This window comes from Mobula birostris, chromosome 2 (genome assembly GCF_030028105.1).
Source record: "Mobula birostris isolate sMobBir1 chromosome 2, sMobBir1.hap1, whole genome shotgun sequence".
Lineage (NCBI taxonomy): Eukaryota > Metazoa > Chordata > Chondrichthyes > Myliobatiformes > Myliobatidae > Mobula > Mobula birostris.
The window spans coordinates 204,257,575-204,274,889 of record NC_092371.1 but is presented as its reverse complement, the minus strand read 5'-3'; the positions used below and the strand labels follow the sequence as shown (position 1 = coordinate 204,274,889).

The 17,315-nt window shown below is 41.1% G+C and overlaps 1 protein-coding gene across 6 annotated transcripts in view; it reads right to left on the bottom strand.

Annotated features, from left to right (window-relative positions):
* LOC140194012 (pumilio homolog 2-like) overlaps positions 1 to 17,315 on the bottom strand; it is a 133,527-nt gene that overhangs the window by 92,569 nt on the left and 23,643 nt on the right. The window lies entirely within an intron of this gene.

Sequence of the window (17,315 nt, the reverse complement as noted above, 5' to 3'; positions counted from 1 at the left end):
CTAATAGAATTACCAATAATTTTCTTAAATATTTTCCTATCATATGTATTAAGCAACACAAAATGCTGGAGGGATTCAGCAGATCAGGCAGCATCTATGGAAATGAATAAACAGTCGAAATTTCTGGCCAAGACTCTTGTTCAGATGCCAGAATAAAAAGGTGGGGGAGGGAAAGGAAGCAAGTTAGAAGGTGATAGATGAGGCCAGGTGGGTAGGAATGATCAAGGGCTGGAGAACAAGGAATTCCGAAGGAGAGGACAGAGGACCATAGGAGAAAAGGGAAGGACGAGGGGACCCCCGGGTGAGGTGATAGACAAATGAAAGGAGGTAAATGGTCAGAGTGGGGAATGGGAGGGAGGTTTAAAAAACTAAATGGAGAAATTAATATTCAGGCCATCAGGTTGCAGGCTACCCAGATGGAAAATAAGGTGGTCCCCTTCCACCCTGAGGGTGGACTCCTCTTGGCATAAGACAAGGCCATGGGAATGGGAATTAATTTGTTTGGCCACCAGGAAGTTCCGCTTGTGGCAGATGGAGCAGTTTATGATGGCTCTCACCAATGAAGAGGCCGCTCATTGGCAGGATCAGAGAACAACTCAACCTAACCATCAAGCACCTGAGCTACACATCTTCCGAGTTATTTCCATAAGCAAAAATTGATGAAGTCACTCAGATTTTAAAATTCAACTTACAAGAATTTAGAGTTGCACAGGTTTCCAATGAGATTCCATTTAGGAAATACGTATAAGCTCCATTTTAAGTCAAAAGTTACATGCCTACTTGTGCCATGATGCATCCTACTGTCCATCAATGGCTCTGAGCAATTCCCATACTGTTGTCCAGATCAGTAAGGCCATTACATGATTCTACACTCAGCAGCATAGCGATTAGTGTAAAGCTATTACAGCATCACCGATCGCAGGTTCAAATACCAACACTGTCTGTTAGGAGTTGGTACATTCTCATGTGACTGTGCTGGGTTTTCTCTGGGTGCTCCAATTTCCTCCCACAATCCAAAGACGTCGGTTAAGGTTAGTGAGTTGTGGGTATGCTATTTTGCCATGTACGTGATAAATAAAACTAATCAAACCTAATTGTCCAACCTCAGATTGATCTTTTTTTAAATCACTTAACTGTGCAGAATCATCCAATTCATTACCAATTCCAGTTTCCTATTTATGAATTGTCCATTTGCAACATTATCTAAAAGCTTGAGGTTTAATTCTACATATTGCTTGGTAATTGCCATTTCTCCTTGACCATAACCTTTTGCAACCTCAACGGCGCTGTGTTGCTTGATAACTAGACGTGGTTGAATCAATTTTTTCTGGTTAGACATTGGCAATACAACTCATCACCTTGTAATTCCACCACTAACTTCCTACCTTTGACACCAATTCTATTTCTCATTCTACTTGCTTCCTTGGGCAGACGGTTTTCCACCTTGGCATCTGAATTGATCCAGAACTGCCTCTACCATTATCTCTCAGCCTACCTTTCTTTGAAAAAGGCAACTATTATCTTGAAGCCAATAAGTTTAATTATCAAAATGCTCTCCTAACACTCACAGTATTTCCACTGTACGGGAATTTTAGTCTTGAAAAAAAATATGCTACCTACATCCCAAGTTGCACCAATCACTTAAATCACCTTAGTGGGCCTCTGCACTCAAAACAAACCAAACATACAATTCTTTGTTTAATTTGCCTAACAATTTATCCTTTCAGGAATCACCATAACCTCCCTATGCTTCTTCCTTGTATAATTTTCCTTCACATCAGGACTGACAAGATTCCAGCCAACCAGCCTCTCTATTCCCTCTCTAAATTCCCAATAGCTATGCCATGGAATCAGAATCTTAGAACAGTACAGTAATGAGCTCTTAGGTGTATCATGCCCATGCTGACCGTTTTACCCATCTACATTAATCTCATTTGCCCACACAGATTCCTATTTTTCTATCCCCTGCCTATTGAAGCATCTGTCCTAAAAGGGCTCTTTCACATTGTAGTCACATCTTTCAGCACTTGTAGCAGCACATTCCAGAAATCAACCCTCTGTGCAGAACATACCACTCAGATACCCTTTAAATCCCTCCTTCTTACCTTAAGTCTATACCCTCTAGTTTTTGACACCACTACCATGGGGAAGAGATTCTATTCACTTTTTTTTAACTTGAAACACTCTAGTTTCCTTGGCTGCGCAAGTCTAGAGAAGACACGTTCAAGTCCTGCCAAACTCGTGAGATTTAGACGGCTCATCTAAACGGGGGGTAGGGTTGCCAACGGACAAAAGTAGCAGTCAAATGCGTTGTTTACCCAAAAGACTACAATGACCATGAAGCCTTGCGCAGGCACCAATGCGCATGCATGCCGTGACCTGCCAATCCCCCTCCCCCCCAAAGCAAATCCTTTTTGGCGATTCTGTTCGTGGGGGTGGGTGTTAATCACTACCAGAATATAGGTGATAAGTCGGTAATACACTCAATTTTGTTTCTAAAAGGGTTTATCTAACAAATTTAATATTAAACACAGAGCGCATATTTTCCTCGCATGAATATAATGATAAGTCAATTACCAGGGGAGCTTGAAGTAAGTGTTGAATGAACTTCCAGTAATGAAGTGGCAGAAGCAGGTTCGATATGATCATTTAAAGGAAAATTGGATAGGTATATGGACAGGAAAGGAATGGAAGGTTATGGGCTGAGTGCAAGTCAGCAGGACTAGGTGAGAGTAGCGTTCGGCATGGACTAGAAGGGCCGAGATGGCCTGTTTCCGTGTTGTAATTGTTATATGGTTATATAGGTCACTTATAAGTCAATAGCATCATAACATTTTAAGTAACATTTAGATATTAAACGCACAGCACATATTTTCCCCGTATGGATATATAAAATCATTGCAACACCCCAATATTGCTGAATCAGTGGAAGCCCTGGGCTTGTTTCCCTGCAACAACACCGTCCTATCGAGGGGTGATGGGAGACATCGATACTCGAAGGGGGTTCCTGATGCCAGTCTATTCCGCAGTTTAGTTTTCGTTGCATTCATTGCAGAAAACTCTGCTTCGTAGAAAAATGTTGGAAATGGAAGCAACGTTTTCAGTGGCTATCTCAGGATATTTAGCCTTGACTTTGATCCAAAATGCCAACAGAGATGTTATGTCAAACATTCTTTTCAGCCCGTCGTCATTTGCAAGCTCGAGGAGTTGATCGCCTTCCCGCCCTGACACGGATGACACGCGGGTCATGACCTCGCATGCGTAATGGCTGATCAGTGGCCGTGACAGGGAATGAGGAAAGGTGCAGCTGACTCATATCACCAAATCATATCGCTTCCTCGCAGCCCGGTAGCGCATGCTCTGCGGCCCGGTGGTTGGGGACCGCTGCTCAAGAGCACACAAGATGGAGCTCATCTTTTAACTTCTCTGTCACTCACAGGCTGGGCCCTTGGTTAGCATGAACACCTGCACCACCTTCCAAATGCCACTCGTAATACATCTCAAACAAATGGGTCTCATTTTGGCAGTTCTGTAAAAGCAGTCTGTCTGCTTTCAGTCTGTTTGGGTTATTGTTGAAGATGAGGGATGATGTGGAATGTGTGCCATCCAATTAGTGGGAGGTCTTCTTGGTGAGGGATGATAAGGTTGGTCTTGGGCTTTTTGGCGGGAGATGAAGAGAGAAGAAGCTGGGGAGAACTTGTCGTAGCATTAAATACTTCATTCTACATTGCTACTGATTCTTACTGAGTTACTGATTACTGAAGTAATCTCAAGTTCAGCTCAAGGTATATAACTAATTACTTCAATATTGTTCACCTGTGCAAGTAATGGTTGAGATTTTAAAAAAGCTGTGTACTCTACACCGTATTAAATAACTACAGGATTGCACAAAAGTCTTGAGCACATATATAGCTAGGATGTTTAGGACTTTTGCAGAGTACAGTACTGTATAATTTTATGTATTGCATTGTACTGCTGCCACAAAAAAAATATCATGACACACTTGAGTGATGATAAACCTGACTGATAATGGGTCCCTACGGTGGACTGAGAGTGGGATGGAGGCAGGGAGAGGGAAATCATGGTTAGGAAAGGGGGAATGGAGAGGAGAGGGAGAGGGAGAGGGAAATACCACAGAGATCTCCTGTAATGATCAATAAACCAATTGTTTGGAATCAAATGACCTTGCCTGGTGTCTCAGGGCTGTGTGTCTGCACCCACACCAACCTCAACCCTAGTACTTCTCTGCCACCTGCTCCACAACCCTCTAGCAGCACTCCACCCTCATTATTCCCAACATCCTTTGCTCCTGCCAAATCTACAAACTCAGTACTGTGCAAAACTGTTAGGTGAGGGGGAGGGGAGGGAGGAAGGGGAGGGAGGAAGGGGAGGGAGGAAGGGGAGGGAGGAAGGGGAGGGAGGAAGGGGAGGGAGGAAGGGGAGGGAGGAAGGGGAGGGAGGAAGGGGAGGGAGGAAGGGGAGGGAGGAAGGGGAGGGAGGAAGGGGGGAGAGGGGGGGGAGAGGGGGGGGAGAGGGGGGGGAGAGGGGGGGGAGAGGGGGGGGAGAGGGGGGGGAGAGGGGGGGAGAGGGGGGGGAGAGGGGGGGGAGAGGGGGGGAGAGGGGGGGGAGAGGGGGGGGAGAGGGGGGGAGAGGGGGGGGAGAGGGGGGGGAGAGGGGGGGAGAGGGGGGGGAGAGGGGGGGAGAGATATGTTGTATATTTTTTTTATATAACTACAAAACAGAAGCTATGAAATCGGCACTACTGTTTGAATAAATAAGTGAAAGAATTCCAACCAAATGTCCCAGCATACCAGCTACAGACCTACAGGAAACATTATGAGAATGATTGTGAATGAACACGAAGTAAAATCCTATTCTAAGCAAATACCTTCCTTTCTTTGTGGAACATGAGGAGTGCTACCACATTAGTTAAAAAAAAATAACAATTTCCTCTAGATTATAAAGGGTACCTTCAAATGTCAAGCTAATTTGCAATTTGAAATAAGATAACTGGAAAATAAAGACAGGTTTAAAAAAATGGCAGATCCATGCATTTGAGAGCTAATGAACAAGGTACAAAATGTGTTAAATTATTTAACCTGAACAATATTTGACAAAACTTGAAATAACGTATTATTAATCCATACATCAAAGCTGTCTGGCTTAAATTCAAGTTAACTGCACGCTAAGCACACACAAAAAAATTGGTCCAGAGCAATTTTATTGATCATTGGTCTGCCATATGGCTTGTTTGATTTTCTACTTGCCTCAATCGATTTTCCATGTAACAATCTCACTCTCTAGTTAAGAATGTGCCAGCTACTACTTTGAAGTGGGGAGGTCTAATGGTCTTGATCACCACGTTTCTATAACCACAGAAAGTCTTAGCCAAAGACCTGGATAAGAGGACCCATAACCAAGATGAAAATTCTGTGACTGGAAATTAGTAATGCCTTCAATCTCAATATTACTTTTCTATGCAAACAACAGGAATTCTGCAGATGCTGGAAATTCAAGCAACACACCTAAAAGTTGCTGGTGAAATGTCGACTGCACCTCTTCCTAGAGATGCTGCCCGGCCTGCTGCGTTCACCAGCAACTTTTATGTGTGTTGCATTACTTTTCTATCATTGTGATGTGATCCACAAAAAAGTGCTTACCAATACTATATACCAATCTGACAAGTTTTCCTAAACGACATCCCCACAAGTAATTGTTCCTGCTCGAGTTACAACAGCGGTGTTTCAAAATTGACATTTGCACTCAGTCGTTCCGGCAAACTTTGTGCCAGACTCTCAATAACCCAACTACACAGAAATGGATGGAGATTCTACGTATATCTAAGCAAATTTACAGATATCTAAATCTACGTATATCTTAATAAAATTTATTTTAATTTTCACTTTCATATTTGCCAAAAGATTGTCAATAATCAGAATTGTTGCTGATCACTGTTCAAAACAGTGAATGCTGTCAAATCTATAATAATGTTAACCTAAAGTGAAGAGGTTTAAATTTCACCTGCTGCCTGGACTGCGGCATAGATTTGCTTATAGAAAGCAGGCCTGACAATTGATGTAACTATGAGATAAACTAAACTAAAATAAAGTAAGGTTAAAGATGTAAATGTACTTTGGCAACTAATTTTCACAGAAGACTTACAGATTATTGATTCGCATTTCCATTGTTAATCTGTGTTAGTGGTACTGGCTAATAATAAATGTAGGACATGTTATCATAGCCCCATGTACCATTTAAAACCTCTCATGGTATTCATCATATCCATATAGACAAGGTGATTTGGGCAAGACGGTAAAAAGAACACCAGGGACAAGCAATGCATTATTCCATTCATATATCTAAACACTTCTTCCCCCACTTGAAGTGGACATGGCCCAGAGAGTTCCAGTAATAAATGGGATTGTAACTCTTCAATTGAGTTTTGCGAATATCCTTGAATCTTTTCCTCTGTCCACCTGAGAATTTATCCTTGTGCTGGAGTTCAAACTAGAGTGACTGTTTCACAGTGTCTGTTAAAAATAGCCTCTGTACAGAAGGGTCTTGGCCTGAAACATCAACTGTATTCATTTCCACTGATGCTGTCTGACCTGCTGATTTCCTCCAGCATTTTGTGTGTTGTTCTGTAAAAATTAGGGAGAGAGCCTGTGGTATGTCGAATGTCAGGTGAACAATGTAGTCTTTGGAGTACTGCAAGCCTGTGTCTTTGTTGTTGCCTTCCTCACACTTGAGTGCACGGTGGTGGGTGCTGATGCTTTTTTTGCCGGTGGGGGGAGGGGAGGGGGATCGTTGCTTGCTGCTGTTTACATGTGGGAGGGAGGGGAGCTGAGGGGAACTTTGTGGTTCTAACATGTAACTGTCGTCCATTCTTTGGGGCACTCCTCGGTTTTCATGGACGGTTGCGAAGAAAAAGCATTTCAGGATGTTTATTGTATACATTCCTCTGACATTAAATGTACCTTTGAAACCTTAAAAGGACACATTCTGCAAGGGACAATGACTGATCTCTTAGTTTGTCTTTTCAATAAACTGGCAAAATTTTGTGGCGATGTCACTGTTCTGTGGAATTCTCTGCCACAGGAAACAGTTGAGGCCAGTTCATTGGCTATATTTAAGAGGGAGTTAGATATGGCCCTTGTGGCTACGGGGATCAGGGGGTATGGAGGGAAGGCTGGTGCAGGGTTCTGAGTTGGATGATCAGCCATGATCATACTGAATGGCGGTGCAGGCTCGAAGGGCCGAATGGCCTACTCCTGCACCTATTTTCTATGTTATTTTTCCAATGCCTCAAAATGCCTGCTAAAGGTAGCTCAGGTGTCAGAGGTAAACGAAAGGGCAAGCATCACTGTACCCTTTAGACCATGACTTTTGTGACAAGTGTTAAGTTTTATTATTCAAATATTTATTTTCTCAACTGACTAGAGAATGTGTTAATGTATTAAAGGTGACAGGGAACTTCAATGATCTATCACTGCTGAAAGGTGCTCCTGAGATGGAGGAAGTATCCCATATCTTTCAAGATCTTGTCAAAGATCTTTACTGTTGGAGAGCAGCATGCTTATCAAGCAAAGTTAGAAGTAAAGATTTGGTTTACTGTTAGTGGAAAAAGTTTGTCCTTTTGCATACTTCAATGAAAGATCCACAATGGCGTGGAGCTCAGCAATTGAGTACATGCAAATACCAGTGCTTGCTACAGCTCAGCAAATGAGGCTTGGGTATCCATGGCTCGGGAGGGCGGTTGCTATAGGTTAAAATCGCATGCAAGTAGTTCTGGAGACTGTCAATTACTGAAGAAATGGACCTAAGAGGTCCAGTGACAAAGTTCTGTTGGGGATGAAATGTAACGCTATGCAAGAAAGATTAGAAAGGAAATGTTTTGGGAAAAGGCACAGCCTTTTTGGATGCCACTCTACAGTGATAATAGTTCTCATCAATAGCAATTCTAATGATGGAACCATGCTTAACTCCATTCCACAACAGTTCTCCTTGCCAACTTGCTGCCTCTCCTGACCCTCAAGAAATCAAAAAAGCTATATTGCAGCACAGGCCTTGGAAGCAGACTGTATCCTCAATGAAATCCTAAAACTTAAGACGTAAGAAGCTTTAGTCTCAAATCCACAGCCTCATTATAGACATCTGGTAATGTTATTCCAACAATTCCAAAATCAATAACTAACCATCTTCAATAAAATAGATGTCCAATGGTGGTTGATACAGAAGGTCTCCCTACTGCGTGCCACAGCAAGAGTCAACACCAAGTTCCCCTGAAATGTTGCTCTCTGAAACTCGGCATGGATTCAATCCTTCCAAAGGCACAGTTAATATGATCCTCACTATGCTAAACCTTCAAGAACCATGCAGATAACAGTGCTTGTTATGGTACATGGTCTTTCCCAAACTCACTGGGAGAAATAGTAGAACTGTCTCCTGAAATTCAATTGCCTGCAGGAATTCCAATGTGGCCTAAACCACAGCTCCAGACCTAGGCTTGATCCTGACTTTTGATGCTGAAGTTTACAAACCATCTTCTGATCACATTGATTTCTTTTACATCCCAAGTGGTCTGGTTAGCTAGTTGCTACTGTAAACTACCATGCAGCTTAATGGCTTAATTTGTGGACCAGCAGGAGAAAGAATAAGTCACAGTGGCACAGTGAAGTAAGTATGAGAGAATGAGATTACGGAGACTGCTTCCGTAGAAACCAACATGTACCAGTAAGCCACATGGTCCCCTCCTAGGTTCATGTCAGTAAAAGAATAATGTTCTGACTCGGGCGATAATTCTCAAAATTGAACAAAGCTCACAATGAAGAAAATGTATTAGTTCAGACTTAAAAAGACAATCAAATTATGTGGTCATGGCAATTCAGTCAGTTATACAAAATGGAACCTGGCCCTTTGGCCCAACTCCTCCATACTGCCATTTAGTTACACAAAATCAAGAAAATGATCATTTTTGTGCCTGAAGCAATCAACACCAACTGCAGAAAGCATCCAAGACACAAATATGACATTGTCAAGGTGAAAAAAAATAATAGGCACACAACACATCGTTATTTGGATACAAATGAACTTTGTTCCAGCACTATTTGACCTACTAGAAATTAAAACTTTTACACTCCCCAAAAACTATCAGTAGACAGGAAATTACAGTTGCATATTAAAAGTTGCAAAACAAGAATAGCTGTGGATGGTAAATTCTGGTTCTGCCAGGAACAACCAGAAACCATGAGTGAATAAGCAAAAGAAAAATAACAAAGTTAAAATCTAAAACACACATTTCTACTATTTCCAGTTAATCTGACTTATCTTCCAGTGAGGAAAAATACGTAAAGAAGAATGGTGGAATTTATAGTTTTACATTTTTCTCCTTAGAACTGATCACTTCAGCTTGAGAAAAGTTATTTAATTTTGGTCACTTTTAACCTTCAATTCAAGATTCATAGTCCCAAAAACAGGACATCCAAAGCTTTGAACATCATCCAATTCATAGCTAAGTCCACCCTCAAAGATTTCATCCCACTGCTGCAGAAAACATTCTAATCCCAGCATTTACTTTCAGAGAGAATGTGGTGTGAGAAGGTGAGAAAAGTTGTAATCTGCCCATTTCATATTTACAATCAATATTCCAACTGGCAACTGGGATCAGCAGATAGGATGCTGTGATCAGCAGGGACTGGCAGAGCCAAAGGGCCTGTTTCTGTGCTTATTATTCTATGATTCGCTCAGCGTAGAAAATGGAGTAAAGAAAGAGTTCAGCTATGAAACCAAGTTCACCTACGAGAATTCTCTCTCCTCTGTCATTTTCCTACATTTCCCACAATACTCAGAAAAACAAGCATTTGTGTAACATATAAAATAACAAGCAACTGTATTTTAAGGAAACAGTGCTTTTTTCCAAACAATGTTCTGATAAGTGTCAATATTTCAAGCAATTTTATATGATAATGCTTCAGGATGTAGGACCTCTTAACTTAACTTGTAGGTTGAGTCGGTGGTAAGGAATGCAAATGCAACATTAGCTTTCATTTCGACGAGGACTTGCATATAAGAACAAGGATACGATGCTGCGGATTTATAAGCCATTGGTCAGGCCGCACACTTTTGGGCCCCTTATCTAAGATGTGCTGGCATTGGAGAGGGTCCAGAGGAAGTTCAAGAGAATGATTCCAGGAATGAAAGGATTAACATATGAGGAGCATTTGATGGCTCGGGACCTGTAGTCACAGGAGTTTAGAAGGATGACAGGAAATTCATTGAAACCCATTGAATATTGAAAGGCCTAGACAGAGTGAATGTGGAGAAGGTATTTCATATAGTGGGTGAGTCTAGGGCCAGAGGGCACCCTCAAAATAGAGGGACGACCATTTAGAATAGGGATGAGAAGGAATTTCTTTAGCTGGAGGGTTGTGAATCTATGAAATTTATTGCTGTTGCAATAAGTTCCACAGATTCACAACCCTCTGGGTAAAGCACAGGTTGATAGGTTCTTGGTTAGTCAGGGTGTCAAATGCAACAGGGAAAAGGTAGGAGAATGGGGTTGAGAGGGTTAATAAATCAGCCATGATAGAATAGCCGAGCAGACTTGATGGGCAAGTGGCCTAATTCTGCTTCTAAGTCTTATGCCCTTAACTCAATGCTAAGTTTACTGTAGTGCAACATGTGCTGGTGCTGATTGTTAAAGTGTAATGGTGTATAATGAAGGGACTGAATGAATCATGAAAAATATCCTAAGGTTAATCTATTAATGTTGGAGGACAAAACTCAAATAGTATGAAGCTTCAACTTCACATCAATAAAATGTTCTCCAAGTGAAGATTTAAAGCAGCTACCCCTGACACAGCACAGTCCAAAGCCTGGGCAGTCTTTCATAATTTTACCTTAGATAAGGATTTGCTCTGGAAACATCACTGTTCTCGAATTGAAGGTGGCAGCATTCAGATCCCAACAATACAGCATCAAAACCTACAGAAAGACAAATGCAGGATAGGTAGACTGCAAGCTGTGTGTGGAGGGTGAACTGTTTTGAAGAACTAGGGTGGCCAAACTTTAGCATTCAATCTATGGTTTCTTATTCCATCAATCTGCAATTACAAATAAATGCATTCCAAAGTGTAGTAATTGGAGAAAAGGGCACTGAGCCAGCTTAGTGCTAAAACACTTATTCTGCATCATCAGATTAAATTCAATATTGAAGAAAACATACAAAATTGTGGGAATTTTACACTCTTGCTAAGACCGGCTACACAAGGATAGGCTTACATTTTCCAAGAGGATGCAACAATTTCAAACAGATCCATAAAGAAATAAACTAACTATCATTGAACTTACTAATATGAACTTCATAAAATAAAACTAAGCATGGACAGTTACCCTTCACATGACAAGATGCACGGACTGGTAAAGACCTTACGGGCTAACTGCCTATTTAGTGAACCCTAAACAAAACAATCAATTGATACTCACATTAAATGAACACTGCAGGCATGTCAGGTAAGACCACAGGAACTGAAGACATAGAAGCAGAATTAGATCATTAGATCGAGTCTGCTCCACAATGTGATCATGACTGACTTATTTCCCCTTTCAACCCCATTCTCCTGCCTTTTCCCCATAACCCTTAACTCTCTTACTGATCAAGAACTCATCAACATCTGCTTTAAATATACCCAATGACTCAGCATCCACGGCCAAATGTGGCAATGAATTCCACAGATTCACCACACTCTGGTTAAAGAAATTCCTTTTTATTTGTTGTAAAGGGATGCCCTTCTATTCTGACATTGGCCCTCTGGTCCTAGACTCTCCCATTATTGGAAACACGTCCACTCTATCTAGGCCTTTTAATATTGGGTATATTCTTCTAAGCTCCAGTGAGTTCAGGCCGAGAGGCAAACCCTCTTCATACATTAACCTTTCATTCTCAGGATCATTCTCGAAAACCTCCTCTAGACCCGCCAGCACTTCCCTTCTTAGATCAGGGGCCCAAAACTGCTCACAAGCCTCAGCATTACGTTATTGATTTTATATTCTAGTCCTCTTGAAATGAATGCCAAGGTTGCATTTGTCTTCCTTAATATTGCCCCAACCTGCAAGTTAACCTTCTGCACTAAGACTCCTAAATCCCTTTTCACCAATTTCAGTATTCACTCCCATTTAGAAAATTGTCTATGCCTTTACTCATTCTACCATAATGCATGACCATACACTTCCCTACATGTATTCCACCTGCCATTTCTTTGTCCTTTCCTCTAATTTCTCCGTGTCCTTCTGCAGACTTACTGCTTCTTCAACACTGCCTGCACCTCCACCTATGTTTGTATTGTTCACCAAACTTAGCCACAAAACCATCAATTCCATCATCTAGATCATGTAACCTGAAAAGTAGTGGACGCAAGACTGACCCTTGTGGAACACCACTGGTCATCAACGGCATTCCATAAAAGGCCCCTTTATTCCCTCTGGCACCCTTCTGTCAGTCAGTCTATCTTTCGAGCGCGTAGATATCTTTCCTGTAATACCATGGGTTCTCAAAGTTTAGAAGCCTCATTTGCAGCACCTTGTCAAAAGCCTTCAGAAAATCTAAATAAACAACACTGACTGACACTCCTTTGTTCATCCTGCCTATTATTTTCTCAAAGAATTCCAGCAGATTTATCAGGCAAGACAAGATTTCCCCTCAAGGAAACCAATTTGACTTCACCCTATGTTATCATGTGCCTCCAAGTACCCTGAAACTGCATTCTAAATGATGGACTCCAACATCTTCCCAATCACTGAAGTCAGGCTAACTGAATTATAGACCTAAGTCAGTCTATAGTTTCCTGTCTTTTGCTTCCCATCCTTCTCAGCCTGGAGTGACATTTGCGATTTTCAGTTTTGCACAACCATTCCAGAATTTAGTGAAAGATCACATGCCTGCACAATTTCTACAACTATCCTTAAACCCCGGTGTATAGCCATCTGGTCCACATGACCTATCTCCTTCAGACTTTCAGCTTCCCAAGCATATTCTTAGTAAGAGCAACTACATTTACCACTGCCCCTTTGACACTCGAATTTCTGGCATGTTGCTGGTGTCTTCCACAGTGAAGACCGATGATCCTTTGTTCCCTATTACTACCTCTCCAGTGTCATTTTCCAGCAGTTTGATGTCCATGCTTTATATAGTGAATAAAACTTTTGATACCCTCTTATATTATTGGTAATCCTACCTTCACATTTACCTTTTCCCTTACAGCTTTTTGGTTGCCTTATGTTGGTTTTTAGAAGCTTTCGAATCCTCTAGCTTCCCACTATGTTTTGCTCTATCGTATGCCCTCTCTTTTGCTTTTATGCTGTTTTTGATTTCCCTTGTCATCCACATTTGCCTCATCCTTCCTTTAGAATGCTTCTTCTAAGGGATGAACTGATCCTGCATCTCGCAAATTACACCCAGAAACTCCAGCCAATGCAGCTTCCATCACCCATGATCACCCTAACATTGCCCTTTTTACAGGCCTAATCTTTCTGTTCCAATTCTAAAAGGACAATTAAATGAAGTCCTTGCAGTGGTGAAAGCTGGTGGCAGGGAGTCCTAACTCTCGTGTCTATATTTACTGACAAGTTTTTACAACTGGGCTATTAACCAGGAGGCAAATTAATGAACATATTCACTCAAAAGCAAAGAAACACAATGCCTCACATATCTTAAGGTAAGGGTACCTTTAAGGCAAATAACCATTTCTGAAGAAACAAATGTGAATCAGCAAAATAATCCGATGGTTTTGGACGGAAATGACCAAATAAGCCCAAGTGAGTCATGCAATACTGAAACTGCTATCCTCCATCAAAATCAATAGCAGAGTTGGGTGCAGCACATTAAATTATGTAGGCCCATATGAAATTCATGTCATAAAACGAAACATGCCGTGACAATCCAATGGTACATGCCATGCTGAAACAACAATTGCGAAGGATGATGGATTGGAAGTTTATTTTAAATCAAAGTGAGTTGTTAGTAAAACAGAAGATATACTTTCTCCTACTCAATGTTGTCATGGGGATTAAGTCATTACTAATAGTGCATCAGAGATGACTGGAAGGAGTAATACAGAGAATGGGGCCATAAAATGATCTAGTATACTTAGATCAACAACTTATACTCAAACAGATGAGCTTAAAGAATGTCCAAAACAGTAAGTTGGAACACAGTTGGAAGCCTGACATGATTCATCACCTCTCAGGCTTCAATCCAGACTAAAATTCATTCACTTTTCATGACCTCCAACTTCCAAAGTGACAGTAAAAAAAAAGGTGAAATTGTGCCATCTAATAGCTAATGTGTGCGATACACCTCTTGAGCCCTCAGCCTTCCAGACGAATAAGCTCAAATGCAGAACCCTAAAATGTCCCAAGTGCCAGGTACTTGCAATCTATATGTCTGCCTCATTGCTGGATTCACCATTCAGTCCTGTAGTAGGGAAGTGAGTCCATGACCAGAAGGTCTAATGCACTTTGCAGCCGCCCCTTAGCAACATGCCAAGAAAATGAGATGTGATAATGGCAAGCTCATTCATTTGAATGAGTTGATCCAGACTCCCTGTCATAACACAAAGAAAACAGTAAGGCATGAGAAAGCCTGAAACCTGCTCTGCCATTCAACATGATCACAGTAATCTAACCAGACGTCCACTGCTGTCATGTGCCATCTTCACACATCCCCCAGTTCCCCAATCTTTCAATAATTGATTGATTAATGTCAGATAGAAAGGGGAATAAAGCTTTTAAGTACTAGAGGTGGTGTAGGAAATGCTCAGCAAGTCAATGACTGTTAGTGGAAACAGAAAAACTTTGTTCGACCCATCCTTCCCGCCCACATACACTCTCAAACTTGAATCTAACTCGTTTTCCCTCTTTCCCTTTGGAACAAAGATCTTCAACTCAAAATGTTATCACTTCTTTCCATAGTTGTCTGAACTGCTGAGATTTCTGAAATTTTCTGGTTTTATTTGTCATTTCCATTCCAGTTTCCAGAAAGTGTACAGCTAATCAAGTCAACTTCCAGACTTCAAAGAAGCAGACTCTCCGATCCCAACACCCATCTCCTTTTCCTTCAACCACCTCTTTCCCCTGCTCCCTTCTCTGTAACATTCTGTGAGACGATAACAGATTTGCTCATTTACCCAGTATTATCCATACTTCATGAATACCCTGAAGCCAGCCTTAAAGTCATAATATGAAAGTGAATGTTCAAGTACAAAGGTTTGTTTCAATTATGAACAGTATAAATGCTCTCTCTATAGTAGTATCTCTGTAAACTTTAATATACTCCCTTGTCTGGGAGTAGAATGCTGACACAAAAATGGTATGTGAAAAATCTGGCAACACAGTAAAAAACAATCTTATTAATGACAAAAGTGATTGGCACCATTCTTTCCAATACAAGATCTCCTCCCAGGTCCTCAGCATGAAGAAATCATTCCTGAGAATTACCACAATGTAAAGACACAGTCAAAAGACTCACTTATAGGTGACTTCAACATGCATAACTACATAAGCCCTTAACTGTATTGCAAAACCAACTCAATAAATATGAACCAGACCACTATATCCACTTCCATCCCAAGTTAATAGCAAAGGATCCAACATAAAAGATTTAAATGCATGCAAGCTTAAAACTAATAGTAAGTTGATTAAGATTTTAACGTGTTTAAATGGCTTGAGATTCACAAACAGCAATTCTCTATCAACTGAAATGCTAGACTGTGCTTACTAAAGCACAGTGGGTAGTGCTAAAATGCAAAAGATTATTCAAGTTTGAAGACCATTTTATCCCGGTATCCTGCACTTGCCATTTTAGATGCACTGGGCCAATTTCACTGACATGCTACATGAAAAAGACAAGTAACAACTTTGGCCTCAGGTTGCTTACTGCTGAACTATCCCATTGACCTTTAAAACAAGGCAAAACCTAGAACAGAACTTCGCTTTCCATCAAAGCAAATAAAGACTTTTTTACTCCACCACACATTCTTAAATAACTACATAGTTAAAAATAAAATTTAAAACATGTTAAAACACATAAATAATGAAAACACTGGACTACAATGAAACAGCTTTTAAAAACCATAGTTTGAAGAATCCCATCAAGTCTGCACTCACTGTTGGACACCATGTGGAGTCTAGTGACGAAGTAATGTGATTGATTCAGTAGCATGTCACACACCAAATCATGTATTAACAACAGGTTCACACAAATCCAGAACTTACTTTCATGGGAACAGCTACTGCTCAGCTCAAGCAATTTGCTGTTTAGCTGTCCCCAAAACCACCAATCACAGCTATCAATAGAAAGCCTATTTTCTCAATCACTGACATGGGCACGAAGCCCCAACTGTAAAGGTTTTGGACCATTTGCTGCAATAGCTTTACATATCAGTTACCTTTGACTATCTATCATCTTAAATACTCTACGGAGAACCCCTTTTGCATGGCCTCCTCAACCAAAAATTGAAAAGGATCTCTGCAATCCTCACCCTAAATTTCTCCCTTTCTCACTTCCCCTTAAGGCGTCTCTTTGAAATCCAACTTTTCAATCAACTTTCCATGAACAGATTTTTTTTAAATATTCTTTGGCTTGGTTTTTTTTTGTTTGTATTCCTTTCTGCTGAAAGTAGTCACATAAATATAGTTTTCTTATAAACAGGTGCTTTATGAACAAAGTATTTTAAAAAAGTGAGAATTCGGGGTTGACTTCCGGGTCATCAAGGGAATGGCGGCGTAAGGAAAAGGTCTCTCGACAAAAAAGAAGGTAAACTGCCCCATAATCGAATTTAGACAAATACTTAATATTGCATAACTATATTAATAAAAGGGGCAAGGATGATGTCTAAGAACAAGATTAAAAAGTCCGCTCCGAAGGCTGATAAACATAAAGAGACGCAGCAAGGCGACGGGCCTAGCTCCCCCACAGCAAGCCAGGACGGAGATAATGAGGGGGAATCGGTGACTCTGTCCTTGATTCTCGGAGAGATTCGCGAGTTCCGACAAGATAACAGCAAACAGCTAGAAGATATTAAAGAAGAAATAGTAAAAACTAACTGGCGGATAGATGAAGCCGAAGCGAGGATTGTTGGAATTGAAGAGAAGCTACAAAACGCAGAGGAGGTGATAGCAGAAATGCTGAAGCTACAAGACCAGCTCCAGTGGAAACTAATAGATCAAGAAGGCCGCTCGAGAAGGGAAAATGTGAGGATTTACGGAGTTCCCGAAGGAACTGAAGGTAAACCCGGAGTGATGATTCCCTTCGTGGAGAA